Source organism: Staurois parvus, unplaced genomic scaffold, assembly GCF_062004578.1.
Source record: "Staurois parvus isolate SC_StPar_1 unplaced genomic scaffold, SC_StPar_1.0 ptg000303l, whole genome shotgun sequence".
NCBI classification, from domain to species: Eukaryota; Metazoa; Chordata; class Amphibia; order Anura; family Ranidae; genus Staurois; species Staurois parvus.
The window spans coordinates 7025121-7048492 of NW_028318099.1; positions in this window are offsets into that span (position 1 = coordinate 7025121).

Below are 23372 nucleotides of genomic sequence, written 5' to 3' on the forward strand. Positions count from 1 at the left end.
GTGGAACTCAGTGATATAGGCATCAGATCAGGGGCATATTGCACAGGGTGACTACATGGTCCCTGCATGGAGTTTCACAAAGTGAGCAATGTCACTCTGTCAGGAAGTCATTCATTGGGACTGACAACGAGTGAACCAAGCAAAATCTGGTTTTCTGGACATTCGTGAAACAAGTGAAAAATTCAAAATCCCAATTGAAGTCTATGGAAGGTGAATCTTAATTTTTTTTCTGGCCTTTTGCAAGGAATTCAGTGTCACGGACAGTCCCCCCCGCAGACTCCTATAGCCACCAAAGGATGTGGGCATGAGGCTCTTGCCCCCTTCAACACAGGGACAAGGTGATTTGCCAGGGGGATCCCTCTAGCAAGGTTCCCTCCCAATTTTCAGGGCATGTGGCCTTGTGTAGTTTAGGAAGGGAAGGCAGCTGTACACTGGTTACTCTAATTTTTCTGGTCAGCCAGGGTGTATGCATGGGTGTGGTATGAAATTCGAGGGGGCTTTTTCTTTTATTGGGGTCCCCCCCAAATTAATTACCCTTATCAAGAATAAGGGGTGGGGTTTGTTATGGACTTTAGGGGGGCCAAGCTGATTTTTTTTTTGCGGGGGTTGTGGGGGAACCGATGCTGTTTTTTTTTTTTTGCAAACCAAAGTTTGCCCAGAAAATATGTAGTAGAATGTTTTTTTTTTCTTAATGTCACTTTTGTAGAAGTACATTGTACAGATGCAACACTTCACATGAAGGTTTAAAAAATGTCTTTAGCATGTTATTTAAAGGAATCATGTATTTTTGATTTAAGCTTTTTAAGATACCCACTTCCTGCTAAACTATATATTTTTTAAATTGTACTTCAGTACATGCCCCTCTTGGCAGTGGCAAGCTACCCATGCCCTTTTTTAATGCCCTTTTTTATAGAAGCATAGAAGAGTGACGGCAGCAAAAAGACCAAGTTTGAGTCCGAGTTCACATCACAGTGGATTTGTCACTTTCTGCCTGAAATTCCTCAAACATGAAACATCGCAGCCAAACCCTGTAGAAGTCTATGGGTGGGAGGTACAAATCTTGATACTAAAAATTTTGTAAAATGTAAAAAAAAAGCACAAAGCGGGGGGAGGGTACTTTTAATGTGATCTTGAGGGTGACATAGGAAAAACACCAATACTCTAAATCAGCCTGCAGCCCACAATGGCTATGAATGTGACCCAACAAAAAACTGTAAACTTACTTAAATATTGATTTTTTTTTGGGGGGGGGGGCGGAGGTTTACACTTTGCAAACGTGGCTGAAGAAAATTTTTACAGTGCCTCTTTACTGGACTTTTATACGTTTTATCCTCACAAAAAACAGTATCCCACTCTTCACAATTATGCCTTATTTATGTAATCAGTTTTCAGTAGCACCTATATTTGTGAGCAACTACTTCCAGGGGTGAAGCACATGAAGGGCAAAATTAGAACCAAAATATCTCATGAGCACTTTGAGAATTCATTGAGAATTGCTACTACATCCATCAAACTAGATGTTGATGCATTAATTTATCAAAAACAGTGTCACAAATCAAACTATTTTTATGTCGTCCTTTTTTACTTTTATAATAAAAATATTAGAAAAAAATGAAGTTTTTATACTCCGGTACATTATCTATAATAGTGATCAATAACGTGTGATCTGCCTGACTTTTTCTGCTCATCGCCTATCCTTATTGTTTGTGTATTTTATGTGTGGTCCAAGACCATTCCTTTTCTTCAAATGTGGCCCAGGAAAGTTAAAACGTTGAACACCCCTGTTTGCTTGAAAGATGCCCTTAAGCTGTATGTGATATTATGGAAGAGCACAAGTTTCACAGACAGTGTCAGTAACACCGTACTCTGACATCATTTACTTTGAATGCATAATTAATATATTTAGCTTGGCTAAAATACAGTAGCACTCTGATCTGATTCATTTCAACTTGAAATAGTCTTTTTAATAATATATTATATAATATAAGAGATAGAGACAAGGCAGGTCTTATCTTAGAAAGAGAAATTGGAGTGTAATATCTGAAGGACAGATATTGTTCCATAGCTGGATAGTATGGGGTTTATTTACTAAAGTTGGAGAGTGCAAAATCAGGTGCACTTCTGCATAGAAATCTGCTTCCAGGTTGTATTGCCAAAGCTTGAGTGAACAAGCTGAGGTTAGAAGCTGATTGGCTACCATACACAGGTGCACCAGATTCTGAGTGAACCAACTTTGAGTTTGTGCCCAAGCTCAAAGAATTGTGCATGTGTGTGGCACTATCCACAGACCCGTGCACAGAATCAGAGCCATGCTTGCATCTGAGTGTACACTTGTGAACTAACTTTGGCACCCAATGGCCTCCTTAAAGGGCTCAAGCACATTGCTGAGTTGTCTTCAGCGACTACTGCCTATGACTTGACCCCATGCTTGCTTCTGTGTTCTGATCCAGCTTGTTTAATTCTGCTTGCTCCTGAAACCCTGTTGCTGACTCCTGCTTGTGACCTGATCTTGTCTCCTGCCTTCTGTTCTGGTACTTTCTCTGCCCGCCCAATACCAACCTTGGCCTGGCTCTGACTCCACTTCTGGTTCCTGATATTGTACTTGTTACCAACTTCTGCCTGCCTGACCACACATCTGAGATCCGGCATTTGTCAGCTAGACTGCTGCACAGTCTTCAGTTTTGCACCTACTCCAGTGTCTCCCATCCCAGATCTCTTACAGGCACCCATACTGCTCTGTGCCCTGTTATACCCTGTCTTAGGTACGTTACAGTATGTAAGCAGCTTGATAAGGTTGCAGTGAAAAGGGAGTGAAAAGGCAGGTTTTACCTTGCAATAACCACTAAAGTGTATTATTTGAGGGACAATACCCACAAAACGTTTTGCTTGCCTGAGTTCTGGAATAGGCTGCAAACTTGAGACACAAAGCAGGATTAAGAAGGCATGTGCTCTAGGCATCAAAAATGCTACATTTAAGGTTAAAAAAAACCAGGGCCAGAGCATTCAGGAGAGGAGCATTTTGGGGCAAAACATGCCCGGCACGCCTAAATGCATCTAAAAGCTTTTATATGCTAAGTTGTTTAGCAATTGAGCGTTCAGTTGTTTCAATAGCCAGAATAAACAAATTGAAATGAATGATACTGAAACTCTTGACTCGCCTGAACGCGTCTAAACATGCTTGAAAAACAGCAACTTTAGCTGCGTTTTTAATGCTGCTTTCTCCTGACATTAGAAATTTGTCAGCTGAGGGCCACCCACCTTAACGGTGCTAGAGCACTGGAATATGCCACAAACATCAGAATACATTTTATCCTGCATCTACCAGAATTTTGGCAACTAAGACTCAGCTGCAGAAAAATTGTGTGTCATTTACAGTTTCAGAGCACTGGACTAGGCCACAAACTTTGGGACACACAGCAGGACTTACCCTACAGCAAACATTAGAAACTTGGCAGCTGAGGTTCATCTGTAGAAACATTATGTGGCACCTTTATAGTACTAGAACAGCCCAGGAGGGGTAGCATGTATTTTCTTTTTTTTTTTCTGGATGGGGTTTCATCGCCCTTCCAAGAGGGTCTGCTTCAGTCTGGCACCTGATGTCATCAGCCGTTATGTGATTCGGGCAATGTCTGTGAGTGATACCTGCAGCTGGGCCTGGTTGCTGTGATTTAAAATTAACCCCCAAAAGTGGAGCTGAGTAAGCCGCCAGTACCACTGCTTCTCCTTTCAGGGATCATGGGAAGCAGGTTCTGTCATCATCAGTAAATATGGCAACCCCTTTGATCTACTCATTTTTGGGCTCCCTTTGGGATGGTGACAGTAGACCGGCCATTTCACCCTTGTACTGGGAATCCAATAGGTGGGCCAGTCATTTGTGGTTTGTCTATTTGATGCCCCAAATCCTTGAGCAAGTATTTAAGTCTAAAAGACTCCATTCGCTTAACCATACTTAGTGTGGTCCAATAGTTTTCTTCCCAATTCGATGTGCTATATTTTAAGCCTCTAAACCCCTTGTGTGATTCTCCATCCCCCCATCACTAGAGACCACAAATGATATGGTGGATGCAGCATGAGAATCTTGGGGAGGAAGGGACATGTGGAAAGTGAGGAATGAAGAGGAGGAGTGTGGGCCTTTTGTTGTAAAATGTAAACTGTAATGGTGACAAATGAATAAAACTTAATCTTTCCTCACTTTGGCCAGATTTTCGGACAGGAAATTGAGATAAATTACACAGGTCTGCAAAAAAAAATTTTTCAAGAGCTGTTTTGGTTATTCCACATAATCTTTATGTTTTTTGGTGCGCTGAATCCGAAAATGACCTCCATTTTGTCATAGGACATCACGTTTCCTGACAATTTAGGTAACTATGTTAAATAAGGCAAGTTGTATTACAATTTTTTCATGAAAATCCTTTTTTGAACTGAAATGAGCTCACCTACACACACTAAACTCGATTCTTCTTCCCTGTGAAGCTCCCCTTGGTGCATTTATGCTTGTGAGTAGCATCTGGAATGTCTCTCTGAAGCATCCAACAGTAGTCTGCCATCATTGTAATGCTCCATTTTCCCTGGTATCTCCTTTCCATCTGTTTAATGTCTTGGTGGAATCGTTCACTTTGTTCCTCACAGCTCCCAAATTTTCAGGAAAGTAGTCAAGGTGGGACTGGAGGAAATGCACTTTCAAACTCATCAGGCAACCTAAAGCTTGAAATGCTTTCAGCATTCGTCCGACAATCTTTTTGTAGTGAGGATCTTTGATTTTGCCTAAAAATTTCTGTACGACTTCTTTAAATGCAATCCACCCTTCTTTTTGAGGATCCGTCATGGTATTGACAAATTCTTGATCAACTATAAGCCTTCTAATGTCTGGTCCGACGAACACACCTTCCTTCCATTTTGCCTCCGACAGGCCTGGAAACTTGGTGACCAAGTATTTGAAGCATTCTCCGTCTCTTGGAAGTGATTTTACGAATTGCTTCATCAATCCCAATTTTATGTGGAGAGGTGGTAGAAGAACTTTATGGGAAGGTACCAAAGTTTCTCGGAGGACATTTTTTTTCACCGACTGTTAGCACCCTCGGCTGCCAACTCTTCTTGGTCCAGTGATTTTGTCGGTCTCGACTGTCCCATAGACACAGAAAACAATGGTATTTGGTATCCCACCCACTGGATTCTTCAGGAAAGATTAACCCCTTCTACCATTAGAAGCACAGACTCAGGGTTGAGGCTTGCACATACAGCATGCTGCTGAGTATCCCAGTAGTCAGACATGTCACTCAGAGCAGCACTTGTATTCACCCCCTTTGCAGGGGGGAGGGGCAGAGATTGTTTACCTGCAAATAACAAAGGGCCAGAAAAGAACTAGGGAAATGAGGAAATAGAATTTTTTTTCCCTAAAACTTGCTTAGCTTATGTATATATTGCTGACCATCAGATTTACAGTGCTATATTTTTTTTTACATAACTCGGACATCCCCTTTAAGGTTTTTTTGGCATTTTATATCTTAAATGCACTTCTGTGAATTAATTAATAGTAATTTGGACTTTAAGTTTGGTTAAAACTCATAATATAAAAAAATACCAAAAATTTAAAAAATGTGATAAATTTGAAGACAATTTTGCATTTTGTGGCAAATCATGACGTCTAGGAGTTTTTTCAATATTTTATTTGTTTTCAGCACACAAAAATACATGGACATTAGATGAAAATATTCAAACAGCTTTTTAGTCGCAGACCTGTGTTATCACAATAGGACACGCATGGTAAAAACTGCATGCTTAACCAGTCTCTAAATCCTTCTATAACTAAAAAATATCATTAAAGTGTTACTAGACCCAGGACCCTGCATTCACTCTATCTGGTCTCCCAAAATACACAGAACATGGAAATGCAATTATTTTAGTAAATATAAACTGCTAAATACCTTTTCTCATCAGCAGTTAGAGCAGTCTTGTGACTTCTATCAGTGTTCAGCAGAGCACTGGTTATGGCGTTTTCTCTAGGAGGATACAGAACCCCTGACCTCTGTCTGGACAGTGCTTATTGGCCACATGATCACATGCACACTCCCAAGAAAAAAAAAAAATCTCTCTAGCAATACAAACCAAATTGAGCATGTGCAGTGTCTCCACACAATATGCCTTATCAGGAGATAAGAGGGGAACACTCAAAGAAGTGGAGGATCAGAGAATGTAGGATCAAACCATGTTTTTACACAATGCAGAGGATTAACCCCTTAGGTTGCACAGTGAGTATAACAAGCAGGCTTTACAGCATATACAAACTGATTTTACTGTTATGGGTTTAGTAACACTTTAAAGCAGAGTTCCAGTTGAATAAAAAAAAAATAAAAGTCAGCAGCTACAAAAATTGTAGCTGCTGACATTTAAAATACAGACACTTACCTCAGTCTAGCGGTTTCCTCGCCACGGCTAGTTTCACCAGCAGTCTTCTCTCCTCAGTGTCGGCATCATTTGTGTGAGAACCTGGCTGTGACAGCTTGCGGCTTCACAGCCGGATGCCCAATGCGCATGCGCGAGTAGTGCTGTGCTTTGTGAATGGTCCTGTAGTCTTCTGGGACCTGTCACATGTCCCAGAAGACTACGGGGGAGGGAGAGGGGAGGACAACTTCTGTTTCCAATCGCCTTAGGCGATCGCATGGGAAGTGGGGAGCAATTCCCTGTCACATTTGGGTATGTGCTCCCCAAAGATGCCAATCCTTAAGGGGGAGCGGGTGACAAAGCATTAAAGCGGAACCTCCCCTTTTGGATGGAGCTTCGCTTGAAGTATTCCTAATGCCTGCTTAACATGTTACAAACTTTTCCCCAAATTCTGGTTTGCATCATATACGGAATAATCAAGGCAACTTTTAGATTTTGTGCTGCCCTATAAAGGCATTAACATGACATTCTTTTTGCAAAAGTGCTACTACAAAACAAATCTATGGTGTGCAATTGGAGGAAACTGTTTCCTATGTTGCAGAGTTTCCAGGATGAAATGTGGTCCACAAATCAGGAGCTTACAGGGCAGGAGGAGAAAGCTGTATGTTTTTTGAGTTAAAAGAAATCTTACAACTCATCTTTGTTTAGTCAGTGCATACACTTCACTTATAAATAAAATGTGGTTTCTTTTAAAGTTTAGTCATTGTGCTGCTAATGTTTTAATCAAAATGATCAAAGGTAGATAGAGCACATCTGTGTTACTTCCAGCTAACTGTATACTTGCACTCCAAAACTTCAATTATTATAATAGCAGTGAGCAGGTAGGGGAGGATTTATTTTCTTCTAAGAGAACAATTCTTTTCAGTAATTTGAAGCTCTGTCATTTTTCCTTTGATTATCTTTTTTATGTTGGGAGAAACAAGCTAGATCTCGTTTGCTTCTCATTGAGAAATACTGTTCAGGTGTCAAGTGTTTGCAGTCCTATTACAATGAAACTGAATGCTTGTATTCCTGAGATATAAAATATGGCAGTCTCTTTGTTTTTTATTGAAATAAAATTACGGTTCTAAAACTCTATTATAAAATTCACTTCCAAAGAGTCCACTTTTTTAAACACCATTGTCCTTTATGCTCTGGGAAAAACATTATACATAAGATTATACATTTACACAGAAAAGAGAAATTCAGCCTAATTAAATTGAATGATGTTTTAAAACAATGATTGACTAAAATAACAAAATACAACCAATTAACACTTTCACCTACTCTTCCTGCAACATGAAACTGCTATTATGCAAACAAGAAGCTGTACAGAACCCTCTATCCTTACAAAAAACATGACTGTGCCTATCCGCTCCATGACATTTTAATGGTTAAAGGAGATGTATGGGGTTAATTGAAAAAAAAACCATACAAACTCGCCTCAATGCTTTTCCATGTCAGCTCTAAGACCAAGAACTGAGCAATCACATGACTGCTGATCGCTCGTTTCTTGGTCTTCTCAGAGCGAAGAGCAGTAACTGTCAGTCACCGCTCTCCACTCCACTCACTGGAGCACGGGGCAGGAGAGCGGGTGGGCCCAGCTGGCTTTTTTCTCAACTGCGCACTTAGAGCTTGAGCCAGCTGTCGATCAGCTGGTTGGATTCTGACAATATGATTGGGATCCTTCTATAACCTGGAACAGCTCTGTGATGGCAGCTGACAGCAGGCTTTAGCCAGAGTGGAAATCCATCTCCTGCTGTCAAATAGGCTGTTCACTTTGCAAGGGAATACTGAATTCCACAAAGTATAGTGAATGCCTAATTATATGCAGGGAAATCTAACAAAAAAAATTAACAAATTAAAAAAAAAATGATGGAACTCAGCAGTCACATTATTCTCTAAGCATTGGGGAAAATTCCCTTGCAAAGTGCAACTTTACTTTTAGTAAATCCACTTCTGAGGGTCTGAAAGCAAATTGCTTCTGCTGTGTTGTGGGCATTCTGTGTCATGGATGTGTATGGATAAACAGCAGTTTAAACAAATGAAATAAAAATGACCCAAAGCCATTAAAGTTTCTCTTTCAGCAGGACTTTTAAAAATGTTATATAGGTTCACTTTCAGCTATTCAATGACCGGGAATTCTCTGACTCAATATTATCTTTTTGTTCATGTTATATAAAAATGTGTAGTACAAATGAAAGGAGAACCCTAGGGCCTGAGATTACTTTTCCCCTGCAACTGAATTAAACTGGGAGCTCTATGAAAAAATTCCCCAACTGGAGATAAGGAAAAGTGCGTTGTCCAGATGAACAACTCGTATTTCCTTTACATGCTGAGAAATAGAATAGCCTTCATGATACAGAGGTTATTTGCATATCACTTCCATCCAGAAAAAAGCAAGGGTTTATACTTAAAAGAATAATGTTTAGAGCAATGCAGGTCATTCACTTAAGACCTTGTGGCCAGTTGCCTTCAGAACTGCTGGTTTACGACACAGTTATAGCCTTACATTTATAGACATTATCCAACATGCATACAGTCCTTTCTGGGTGGATGATCCTTATGTAAGATATGGACATCAAGTATTCCATGAACTAGGTCTTGGGGAGCTATGAGACAACATAACCAGCCATATTATGGTGAGGTTGGCTAAAACATAAATACCGTAAAGTTCAACATTGCCAGAATGTATTTAAATTTCATAATTTCTATCATGCGATACCAAATATACATTTATTTCTTATTTACATATTGTGGATGGAATGATGAGCTTAAAAGTGAAAGCTAATACCTACTGGTTCTGGGCAGGGGCAATATTGCCATTGTGCTTCAGTTTTCATACATCAGTCTCCCTTGTTAGATGGAATCCCACATTTCTTCTGAACAATTCTAGGATTATGATGATATGCTAATAGGAGGGAATGAGTTTAGGGGGTTTTTAGAAAGAACGCAATCTTAATAATAGTTCAAACAGAAAATCCATTCTTGAAAGTAGTTAAACCCTGAAATGAAGCTGTTGAAAAGCAGGGGCATGAACCGTGAGACAATAAAAAAGCTTTTAAATGTGTATATTTATTGTTGCTGAGCCCTGGAGCATTGAGGGGTTTGCATGAAGCAGGCTTATTATGCAAACACTAGGAAACCTGAGAACATTAGGACATCTGAAATGAACAACAAAGCCATGAAAAGGCAGATCAGAGAGATTTTTTCTGAATCATACTGATCATTTAACAGTTTTTTTTTTTGCACAATTGAATCTTCTCCAGCTTCGTTTCTGAGGTAAATTTCAACTCAGTATTAAAAAAATATATGATGTTGATCAAACTTAATATAAGCTTCTGTTGTATGCCGGCTGAAATTTAAACTCCGGTTAATTATAGAATCTCAAAATTATTCCTCACAAGTAGACATAAGTTAATTGGTTTGTTGCTATCAAGATTTAAACAAGATCGGACTGATCCACTCAAGAAGGCCATTCCCAAAAGTTTGGCAGTTGAGGTTAAACAGTAAGGAGACTTTCAAAGAAAGTTTTCTAAAGTTTCTCTGCTCTTTTTTCCCCTTCCTCCTCTTCCTTCTGACTGAGCTAATTTACCGTCCCCATCCTCAGATGCATACTTACCTAGTTCTAGTACCCAGTCCAGCCACATACCACTGTGAGGTTTACAGCCTACTGAGTTGTCCTGTTAAAAGAGAAGTATGGCCAAAGCTTTTTCTGGTCATACTTCACTTGTGGGTCATAGGAGGGCATTTACCTTTGCCTGTTTGAAAGAGGGAGATGGGTTTTCACTCCGATGCATTCAGTTTTGTGTATACGTTTCATGTTTCAGCTGCTGAACTCTATAAACAGGCTATTTTTCAGAGTCTGGAAAATGTGAAAATTGGAACAGTGGAGTAAATATGTTCCTGACCAGTCACAGTTGTGATTTGACGTTATTAAATTGAGCCATGAATTGCTAACACAAAGCAGTTTGTAGAATGCTTGTATTGGAATGGTTTGGTAATAAGATTATTCTACTTTAAGTTAAAATAACATTTGTTCTAATTGCCTTCTTGACTGGTCCTGCTTTACCCATGGTCACATACTTTAATAAGTTCATCACCAGGTGGTATAAAGGACGACTGCACTTTTAGCACAAGTTGTTCTTTAATGATTGCAGCCCCTTCACTGGGTACAGATTAAAGGTTCTCATACACTGACCTTCGTCCTTGATTCAATGATCTTTTACCATGGGCCCAATTGGGAGAACCACAGCCTTGACTCACAAAATGTCCTCCTCAGCTTGTACATATAGAACGAGGCCCTATTTGTTCCTAAGGGGTGAGCTGTACTCAAGGCTGTCTTAAGGAATAGACAGAAGAGGTGGCCACCTTAGGCACTTCAGAAAGAGGTCAGTGCAAAAAGGGCAGGATCTGCAACCTATGCTACTAAGACAGTTCACAGTTCAGGGACGCAGTCACTTTAGCCTTTTTGCCTTGGCTGCTAAAGGATCTTATTCCAGCACAGACCATGCTCTACAGGACCTCTAGAGGCCCCCCCCCCCCAGGTGTATGGATACCCTTAGGAATTTATTGGGCTGCAATGTTCATGAACATACTGAAGAGGAACCCAATAGGGAGTGTTTTTTGAAGCAAGGCTGTGCAGCTCCTGACAGGGCCCATAGTGCAGCACACTGGATCAAGGAAGCAGGTGAATATAAGACCAAGTGGGCTTCACTCATTAAATTAAATCATTTGCTAAAAATACAGTTGCCATTTTCTGCTGTAAATTATACTTCACTGATGCTTGTAGTTGCATTCAACTATGATCTAGAAACTGGTGACGCCTTGACTTATAGTAACTATTCTTTTACTGCATCTATTTTGAAACCCATTATGGATATCTCCTAGTCCTACTTTTAATTAAGAATGAATACTTAAGAATTGTATTACAAATTGTCTTTCTAAAGAATAACTGGACTTTGCACAGGGGAAGTCCAGAATCAAGAATGTCAGCTGATGTTTCAAAATAGCTCATATGATTTCAGGTTCAAGGACTCCAAATGCAAGACTGGTTCTTGCCATGGAAAATGCATTTGAAAACATACAGTATGTTTGTAATACTTTAAAACCTGTAGCAAAAACCCTTGGATTCCAGAGGTGAGTTATAAACCTTACAAGGGCCACATAAAGTAGTTGTTTTCCAAGGCTCTTTAGATGGAGAATAGTCTATGAATAGATCCTTATTGACAAATGTACATCTCGGAACTGTTTATCATTGCAAAGTTATTTAATTTGACATTAGAATCTTTTGTAATAGCCATCACGAACTGTAAAAGTTTTTGAGGATCCTATCTACTAATGCATGCTTAAGACCTTCCTACATGAAACACCCTTATTTTTATTCCTGTTTGTGTCACTAATCAGAACCTTTTGTAATTGTTCTTTTTAAATTTGTGCACTTCTTTTGAATAATCCTTTTTCTTTTCATTCAAAAATAGTTTATTGAAAACTATTTTTATATTTGGCAGTTCCAAAACCCTGATCACCATTATGAGCCAAAGCCAACTGAAAGTGGCATGTCACTGTCTGATATTAAAATGCTTAATTTGAGGGTACTTATGATACCCATGTTGGTATGGACAACTTGCCAGAATACTATATATACTTTTAGATTGTGGATTTTCTTTTGACAGAAGGATTAGAACCCTTCAGGCTTTATAAATGACAACCAAATTAATACCGAAAAATATTAACAGTAATCCCCTATTTAAGGGCACTCAGAAGACCTGGAGGATACTTCATGCAGAATTTGGATTAGATTACAGATTCTCATTATTTTTGCCAATTGAGCCACTTAGTTGAAGTAAAAAAAATGAGAAACTAAGCTCTTCCTTTCTTAAATACTTTGGTATCAGAAGTTACTATGATCTATGAAATTGTAGCAAGAAAAGATTTCTTTCGTTCAGTGAAGCCCAGAGCAAGTTTGATCTTCCAGATAATGCTTGGCTTCATTACAGTCGAATTATCCATACAGCCTTTAGCATTGCTGTTAAAATGAGCTCTTTCTTATAACATTACACCATATTCTTATTTACTTTCAGAAGTATCTAAGAGCAGTTAAAATATACCTGTCTCTTTCATCAATGATTGCTTGTTTTGGGATGCTGGCTAAAAGTGACACTGAGTCACTTCTATTCCAATATTAGCAATTGTCAACTGTCAGTAAATAGACTAAAACTGGCCATAGACAGTAGGGGGCAGTCAGATTCGCAGGCAGAATCAAGCCATGTTCTACTATCTCTCCTGGCCAATGTTCTCCTAAATGTGAATGATCCTAGTGGACAACCTTTTATGTTTAGTAATACAGAGAGGTATGGGAGGTGGTCTGCAGACAAATACTAAGCCAGTTCATTAGAGGGAAGACGGTATCAGTTGAACAAGATTTTTAACTTGTCCAATTGCTATTCCTGAATGAGCTGTGGCCAGAAACCTGAAGAGCCAGCTTATTGAAGGGAAGACCGTACCAACCAAAGTTTTTTAACCTTCTCAGTTTCTATTCCTGAATGAGTTGTGTTCAGACACCTGCACCAGTTTATCAAAGGAAAGAAAGTAGCAACTGATCAAGGATGTTTAACCTTTTAGACAGTTGTTCCCAGATATGTTGTGGCCAGTGGAGTTTTCAAGGTGGTGCCACATCAGATCCATGCCCAGTATGGCCAAAAATTATTTGACTAGGAGATTGTCATACTGTCTAAGTAGCCAGTCTGAGTGGGTGGCAGCATTAGATCTAATATGCTAATTTTAATTCACAATTTGTAACTCAAAGAGGGGTTATTTACTAAAACTAGAGAGTGCGATTGTGCAATTCTACATAGAAACCAATCACCTTCCAGGTTTTATTGTCAAATATTATTTGAATAAGCTGAAGTTAGAAGCTGACCATGCACAGCTGCAGCAGATTCTGAGTACTCCAATTTTGGTAAGTCTACCCCACAGTCTGCAATTTAGGTGAGCAATAGTTAGGGTGGCTCTCTAGCCAAGGTTGCCACAGAGGGAAAAGAAACTGAATATGCCCAATATGAATGTGTGAAGCACCAACAGAGATAACAAAAGAAACTTCAGATTTGTAGAGTCTGTTGTTTTAGAATGAAAAATTAGTTAAAGGTCTATCTACTTGTATAAACAAGTGTGCAAAATAAATGCCAAATGAATATTGAAAGGGTTAATAGTTAACTAACCTTTCTTTGTGCTTACTAACCAACTTTTATTTTTTTATAAACAATACAATATGTTCACATGGAGACTGGAATGTTGTTATCTACAAGTGTGTCCTCAGACTTGAAGTTTTGCAGAACTTTTTATTTTGTTTGCTATATTTCTATTACACACTATATAGTGAGTTATTGTAACATCTATAATGTATTTTGATTGATGCTTTATAGACAAAGCCTGAAATATTTGGTGTTATCTTGGTATTTATGAAATAATAAAGACTTTGAATTCTGCAATTCACACCTCAGTGTCTGAATTGTATTATTCCCAAAGTACTTTGTACTTGTTGTGATTGGACGGAGGCCGCCGCCGCAACAAAATTGAGTATCCTAACAGAACTGGTGTCAGAAGCGGGATTCGAACCCACGCCTCTAAATGTCACCTTGCTTCATAGATTTTAGGAGCTTTTTTTTAAAGGTTTAACATTTTTCCTTTCTCCCTTGGTTTACAACACAGATGGGATAGGTGGAATTTGAGGTCTTTTTAATACTGTATGGGAACTTTAGTATCAAACTATAGAAACAAAAAATTCAAGCATGTCAACAGATGTGGTAGCTGCCAGATGGGTGGTTTTCTAGTCATGGCTCAACCCTGATCTAATGCTGAAAATACATTCCATATTTTTAACATATTTAACATGTATTCCTCGTTGTGATTGTGGCATCATTTATATCTTGAAATCTTTTTTTTTTTGGCTGTTTTGAAAATTTTGCACCGAAGATCTTGCTTTTCAAGCTGCATACACATCTAATTAATATTTTTTTATTGCTTATCAAAAATGTTCCCTCATGCATTTGATTGTACCCTTGAAAAATGCCAAACTTCCAGATTATGGACATGAAGATTATTATAGCAGTACTGCAACTTACTAAACCAGATGTATTTGAATTATATTTTTAAACATTTGGAGCATTTATCATGCCACTTTTCAGATCTATTTTATACATATCTATCCACTTTGACACCTAAATGTATACTATACCTTGCAGCTGCTGCTCTTCTCTTGTACAATTCATGCTTCCTCTCCATATAACATCTACCGTGTGATAAAAACATCACACTTCGTAAGTTACTGATTTACCTTCACTATCATGAGGTCTATACAGACATTGATTTAGGCCTGGTTCACAACTATGCATTTTTCAGTGCTTTTTGCATTTTGCAGAAACTCGCTATAGTCCATTTAACATGGTTTCCTATGGGAGATGTTCACATCTATGCATTTTCAGCTGCTGTGTTTTTGAATAGGGTCAGGGACATCTTTCCTCGCAGCAGATTGCAACATGCATAGGTGTGAACCGGGCCTTAGAGAACTGGGACATCCTTGCAAGCATGACTTGAGCAAACAACGTTATATCATATCCAATTGTTGCTTGCTCTGATTCTGCAACAATTCATTTTCCTTTTATATGTGTAGTGTATAAATAACAAAGAATAGATACATAAACATTTCCTTTTTCAAAGACTGTTTCCTAGTTTATATAAGGATGTTGGCAAAACAGGTTTGAGAGCTCATTCTTTCTCATATGTCTTCTACCCATAATCACCAGAGCTCTGCATAAACCATGCATTTTATAGATCAGTCATGCACAAGACACCAGCAAGTAAACTACATGAGGTCTGTGTGCCTTTGAGACACATATCCCTGGATTCTCACTAATAAAGAATCTATTCAAACTCTGTAATAGAAGTGTAAGGCATTTTGCTCCTCCATCTATCTGTAAATTTCCATTAGCAGCAGACAAAGTTCAGTAAAATCTATCTGTTCTTTCCAATTATAACTGTTTAATAAGTACAAGAATACTCATTTATCATATCAAATTCAGAGAGGTTTGTTGTGCTGTGCACACTTCCTGTGATATCTCAAGGAGTCCACCCAATTCTCATCTTGTACTACAACTGGTCCCCAGGCTGTGGAGATTATAGGAATGGGAAAGATTCAGTAGCTTACCAACAGACAACTGTGCAGGGCTGACACCTAGTCTTGCAGTTTCAGTCCACAAAAAGGCATGTACTGTAGTTTCATTCCACAAGAAATAATTAGGAGCATTTTTGGCAGGACAACAGGATCTTTCTGTCTTTGCAGGGTCTTTAAAAGGATAAAACATTGAAAAATGTGCATGTACTGAAGAGGTACAGTGCTGTGAAAAAAGTATTTGCCCCCCCTTCTTGATTTTTCTTTTTTAACATATTTGTCACACCTAAATAATTCAGAAAATCAAATAAATTTTAAAATTACACAAAGATAACCCGAGTAAATACAAAATGCAGTTTTTAAATGATTATGTAATTTATTAAGGAAAGAAAGCTGTACAAACCTGCCTGCCCCTATGTGATAAATTAACCCCCCCTTGCTAAATCATGAATGAACTGTGACATTTTTTTTTTAAAGCTGAGCTAAATTTCACTTGCCACACCTAAGCCTGATTACTGCCACAACTGTTGACTCAAGTAATCATTTAAATAGAAGTCGTCTGACAAAGTGAAGCTCGCTAAAAGATCTCAAAAAGCAAAAAAAGTAAGAACAGATGAGAAACAAAGTCATTGACATGTAACAGTCTGGAAATGGTTACAAAGCCATTTTTAAAGTTTTGGGACTCCAGAGAATCATGGTGAGATCCATTGTCCACAAATGGAAAAAATGTGGAACAGTGATGAACCTTCTCAGGAGTGAGCCTACCAAAATGACTCCAATCCAGGAGGTCATAAAAGAACCCAGAACAGCATCTAAAGAACTGCAGGACTCAGTTAAGGTAAGTGTTCATGATTCAACAATAGGAAAGAGACTCGGCAAAAATGGCATCCAATGGAGAGTTGAAAGCCACTGATGAACAAAAAGAACACAAAGGCTCATCTCACATTTGAAAAAAAAAACATCTTGATTATCCCCAAGACTTTTAGGCAATTATTCTGTGGCCTCACGAGACAAAAGTTGAACTTTTTTGGAAGGTGTGTGTCCCATTACATCTGACGTAAAACTAACAGCATTTCATAAAAAGAATATCATACCAACAGTCATACATAGTGGTGGTAGTGTGATGGTCTGGGGCTGCTTTGCAGCTTCAGGATCTGGACAACTTGCCATAATTGATGGAACCATGATTTCTGCGCTCTACCAGAAAATACTGAAGAAGAATATCCAGCCATCAGTTTGTGACCTCAAGCTCAAGCAGCAGGATGATAATCCAAAACACACCAGCATGTCCACCTCTGATAGGCTAAAAAAAAGAAAATAAGGTTTAGGAGTGGCTTAGTCAAAGTCCAGACTTAAATCCAATTAAGATGCTGAGGCATGAACTTAAACAGGCCATCATACTCTAAAATCCTCTGATGTGGCTGAATGAAAGCAATTCTGCAAGGAAAAGTGGGCCAAAATTCCTATACAGTGTTATGAAAGATTTAGTGCCAGTTATTGCAAACGCTTGATGGCAGTTGTTGCCACCGCCAAGGGTGGCACAACCAGTTATTAGGTTTAGAGGGCAATTACTTTTTTACATAGGGCCAGGCAGGTTTGGAAAGCTTTTTTTCCTCTTAATAAATGAAATCATCATTTAAAAAATGAATTTGGTATTTACTCTTTGTGTAATAATAAAATGTGTTGGATGATCTGAATCATTTCAGTGTGGCAAATATGCAAAACAATGTTAAAAGGGGGCAAATACTTTTTTCACAGCACTGTATACTGTATATCTGTTTTTATTTTTGCCTTGACATAAGCTTTAAAACAGAATTCCAGGCAAAAGTTTTCTTTGGCCGTGCAGTGGGGCTGTGCCCGCACTGCATGGGTTAACTGCTTGTTTTGCTCTAGGGGAGAGAACAGTGGAGATATACTCATCTGACCCCATTGATCATCCCCATACAAGACAGGTCCCTTCGGCTGCTGCCTCCCACAATCTAACGGTCTTGTAAATGGATTGCTCCGGACCTCAGCAAGCTCAAAGCACGCTCCATAGACTGGAACAATCCATCGCTGGATCGTGGGGGAGAGCAGTTTTCCATAGGATCATCGGGTCAGGTGAGTATGAACTTTGTGCTCACCCCTAGAAAAAAATAAGCAGCTGATCCATGCAGTGGAGGCACAGCCCCACTGTATGGTGAAAAAAAAAATCTTGACTGAAGTTCCGCTTGCCATTTTTTTTATGTTATTTTAATTCTTTTATAACAGTCTGTTTTGATCCCTTGTTCAGTTTTTTTTTTTTTCATTTTAGTGCTGATGACCTCTTTCTGCCTTTTTTTGCCACTTCCTGTCTATAGATACTCTCTCTGACATTCATGCTCCAGACCAGTTTCCTGATGGTGACAATGTTCCCTCTTTTAGCCCCCAGCAGGAGCATTTGTTTCAGGGTGACATTCAAAGTTCCTGAACACGTAACTTCATGGAAGGACCATCACGTATTATTCCAATGAAAGCTGCAGATTTTATTACGTCTTTTGGAATCACATTAATATGTTCAAGCTTATATGTATGTTTAATGATTAGGTTTCCATCTATTTCAAAGTAGAACTAAAGGCAAAATTGTTGCTTTCATTTTGGATGGAGGGCTATAACCCCTGTCAGTTTTTTTCCCATCTATGTCCCATAGGCAGATTTTCTATCACTTCCTGTTGCATAGCCAAAACAGGAAGTAAGAGGAAATCCCTCCAAAAGGAGAATCCCCCAAGTGTCAACAGGATCACCAGAACTAGTCTCCTCATTGGAAGATTTCCCCTATATTACTGTCTTTGTGTCAACCCAAAATTTGGGATTTTCTTTTACTTGCACTTTTAATGATATCATTAAACAGGACAAACAGAGAAAGTGAATCTCCCTAATGGGGGAGGTAATAAAAACTGATAAGTGTTCTAACTTTCCTCCACTCTTTCCAAAACTAAAAAAAAAGGTTTTCCACATTTTTATATAATTTCTACACACTTGGGGACTCCATAAACAGTATTGCTACCAGAGACATGAGAGGCATAAGCTGGCCATAAATGGGTCAGTTTTTGTGTTCAGCCAGTGGGTTGAATGAAAAAAAAACAGGACCAATTCACCCATCCACACATTTTAGGTGGATGGGGGAATACTCCCTGTTGCACTATTGTAGTCTGACACTGTTAGAATACACAGACCAGCACTGCAGCCACTGAATGAGCGGCTTTTATCCATCAAAGCGGTTGAACAAAAGCTGAGCAGTAGACAAATTCCTGTTCAACTGCAGTGGCCACACATGGATTGAAATTCAGCTGGTCCCTGCTGAACCAGTCAAATTTAAATTGTTGGTGAACACTAACACCCCTGACATAAGTGAGATCCCCTGTGCCTTATTTATACAGATTTCCTGTTAAAGAGTAATTCTTAAGTACATTAGCCCATAAAGGCTAATCAGAAGCATGTACTCTGATTTAACAGTGTATTTTGATTGCTTTGGGCTACAGTATTTACAGAAACCTACCATACACACACACGGCTCTGGGCTACCAATAATTCCAATCATTTTAGATTACAGGCTCACTGTACATCCTACAAGTGGATGGCTTCTGACTTAGGAAGGAGGAAATGGTAACAGTAGTATGCAATAGCAATTTGATTGCAATATATGCGTTTTTACACAGTGACTATATACAGCTGTCATGACAGCTCCTGGGGCTAGAGCCCTGAGCTATTAAAAAAAATGTGATCAGGGAGCAATTGCTCTCTACCACCTTGTATTCCTTCACTGTACAATAAAGCAAGTGTCTCAGAATAAAAAATATATATATATATATTTGGGTTGATTGCAGTTTTTCTAAAACGATTTTTACAGATTGCATAATTTCTTTTCAAATACTTTGACGTAAATTCATCTGCCTCACTAGACTGAAAGTAAAAGCTGTTTCTTAAGAGACTAACTCGCACTGAAAGTAGTACAATAACGACAATGCATAAATATTATCTTTTATTCCACCCACTCCCATAACTATTTAAAAAATGCCTTTTGTATGGCTTATCTAGTCTTTCTACATTATTAACAAATTACTCATATAATAAACAGTACAGTATTACAATCAACACAATGTTTCAAAGGAAGCTACAACCATAAAAAGTGTCAAGAAATGACCAAAGTTCACAAAAATGCTAATGAGGGACTAGTTTACAATGAAGAAGTTTTTCCACACATTACATACAGTGCTCAGCATAAATGAGTACACCTCAACAGATTTGTCAGAAAACCTTTACTTTGCTTTCAGAATCAATATTTTCTATGGGACACTATACTACAAAATACTCCCACAAATGCTGGCCATTAATTGCAAACAAGTTAAGTTAACAAATTAAGTTTGTTAATTTGCACACACAAAAAAAGTATGTTTCCTAACAAATTCATTCAAGACCATTTTGCATAAATGAATACACCCCAATGATAGTCTTAGGAGCAAACCTAAATTTTAATTCAAAATCCTAATAAGATTTCAACTACAGGTCTAATTATTAATTAACCAATTCCATACCAGGCACTTTTACCCCCTTCCTGCCCAGGCCAGTTTTCAGGTTTCAGCACTCTCACACTTTGAATGACAATTGCACGGTCATACAACATTGTACCCAAACTAAAATTTTATCATTTTCTTCACACAACTAGAGCTTTCTTTTGGTGGTATTTAATCATCGCTGGGGTTTTTATTTTTTGCTAAATTAACAAAAAAAAGACCAAACATTTTGAAAAAAAAACACGTTCTTTGTTTCTGTTATAAAAGTTTGCAAATAAATAATAGTTCTTCATAAATTTAGGCTGAGATGTATTCTGCTACATGTCTTTGGTGAAAATAACCCAAATTAGGATGTATTTTTTAGTTTGTAGGAAGGTTATAGAGTTCACAAACTATGGTATAGATCTGAATATTGATCAATCCTGAAGTACTGACAGCCAATCTAATTTCTTGAGGTCCAAGAATGTCAGAATAGTACAGATATTCCTCAAATGACCCCTTTTTGCAAAGTAGACAGTCCGACGTACTTCATAAGAGGCATGGCGAGTTTTTTGAAGTTGTATTTTTTTTGTCATTTTTCAGAAAATTATTTTCACTATTTTTTTTTTTACATACTGTCACCAGTGCAGTACAGCATCATCATATAACTTGGCATGGCGGTGATCAGGGACACTGACTGGTGACAGTGTGAAAAAATATATATATATATATATATTTTTTTTTTTATTATTATTTAAAAAATTTTATTACATTTTTTTTCTTTTTTTAAGATTTGTTTTTCATATTTCACTATGTCCAAAGTAGTACAATGTTACCATAGTAACATTGTACTACTTTGGGGAAGTGATCAGTATTTTTTTTTTTTTACACAGTTTGCTTATAGCAAAGAATTACTTTGCTATAAGCAAGCATTTACCTGAATGACATGGATTCATTCAGGGGTTTTTTTTTGTGCTTAGCTGTGATTTGGCCACAGCTAATCACATGACATGTGCATGTGATTAGCTGTGACCATTCACAGCTAGACACTAGTATACAATGGATGGCATGAATGAAGCCATCCATTGTATACAACTGTCATGTGACCTGCTGTGATTGGTCACAGCAGGTCACATGGTACTGGCAACTGGGGCAGGTACTCAGATCTGTCATCGGCCGTGTCCGAGGTACACGGCCGGTGACAGTTTGCGCCGCTGCGCGGCTCTGCAAGCGAGCGAACTGCGCATGTGCGGGAGGACACCATATGGCGGTCTCTCGGAAAGCTAGTACATTTTTCAGGACGCCATACGGCTATTGGCCGGGCGTCAAATGGTTAAACAGGTGTCCAGCAGACACTTGTTTATAAAAGGGTATTACTTAACAAAGAACCCTTTTCCCATTTCATGCTGTCAGCAATGGCACCACATGGAAGAGAACTGTCACAAGGCCTGAGCAGTGTTGCCAATCCTCTGTAAATTTCCGGACAGATTGTAAATATCGGGCGATTTACAAGCTGTCTGTAAATGTCCATTACAGACAGTGGCCGTTCGTAAAATATATGTCCGTGGGCCAGATTTGAAATGCACCATTCCAAAGTCGGCCAAGCTCAGCAGGGGGCAGGTACGGTAGCGTCGTGGTACTGCTTGGCACTTTCTTCAAATTACAGCATGGGGAGGCTGGGGGAGCTAGGAGGACTCACAAGTGGGAGCAGATGCTCCTCATGGCTCCTTCAGCATGCTGGTGTCCCTGCTCTCCACTGTGTCTCACTGACGAGAGACAAGACATTCATTAAATGATCACATAGGTTGGCAGATTGCATCTTCCAACAGAGCAAATGATGTCTGGTGACATGACAGGTGGACATTGAAATGGCATTGGGATAGCTAGGGTAGGTCATTTCATTGAGGGAAATGGTGGATAACATCCACCACCAGTCTATTCTCCAGTAATGATGGTGCTCCTTCTCCTGAGTTCTCCTGGCTTCTCCAGCAGGCCCTGGTCCGCAGTTCCCTCTTGTACTGTAAGGGGGAATAACGCAGACTCTTGTGTAAGGAATAAGGGGGCTCTGGTGGCCAGAAACTCTCGTATATGATGGTTCCCCTTTACATCACAAATGGTCTGAAGTGTTCCCCTTTATATAAGATCCACAGAGTTCCCCTGATATAAAGGGGAACTCTGTAGACTGGGATGTAAGGGAGAACTTTGTGGACTATGATGTTCAGGGGAACTCTGTGGAGTCTGATAGTAAGGGGAGCTCTATGAACTCAGATGTAAGGGGAGTTTCCCTTCATACCAGAGTCTGCAGCATTATCCTTTACATCAGAGTCCTCAGAGTTCTCCATTACATCCAGGTCTACACAGTTCCCCCTTGCACTGTAAGGGGAACCCTGCAAACTCTGCTGTAAGGGGGAATTCTGTGTTGGGTTATATTAACCTGACCTTCAAGGAAATGGAAAAACATAGTTTTTGACTGTTGTTATAATTCAAACATGTTGCTAATAGCACTAGCTACGTTTGTAGCTTAAATATTGATATTTGCGCTGTTTTGCACTGAAAACGTCCATTTTATATATTTTTTGAAGTGTCAGTAAAAAAATTGGTGATGTCAGTAAATTTTTGGCATCTTGTCAGTACATTTCACTTGAGAAGGTTGGCAACATGGGGCCTGAGAAAGAAAATAATTTCTTTACACAAGAATGGTGAAGGCTACAAGAATATCAGCAACGCTTTACTTATTAGTCAGAATACTGCAGCAAAAGTGATACAAAATTTAACAAATATGGAACTGCAACCATCTCACAGAAACATCCAGGCTATCCATGGAAGTTAACACCTCGACAGGAGCATCTTCTAATTAGAAGGGTTGAAGTAAATCGTCATGCAAGTTCACTGCAGTTAGCTAATGAAGTAGAAAGCCAAACTGGGGTGATTGTTTCCAGTGACACAATATGGCATACACTGCAGAGGAATGGTATGCACGGTTATCATCCACAGAGGAAGCCTCCCCTAAAACCCATGCACAAAAAAGCCCACCTAGAATTTGCCAGGGCCCATGCTGAAAAAGAAGACTACTGGGACTCTGTACTCTAGAGTGATGAGACCAAGATAAATGTTTTTGGAACTGATGGCTTCAAAACTGTATGGCGTCACAAAGGTGAGGAGTACAAAGAAAAATGCATGGTGCCTACAGTGAAACATGGTGGTAGCAGTGTCCTTCTGTGGTGCGGCAATGTCCTTCTGTGGGGCTGCACAATTGCTGTTGGTGTCGAAGA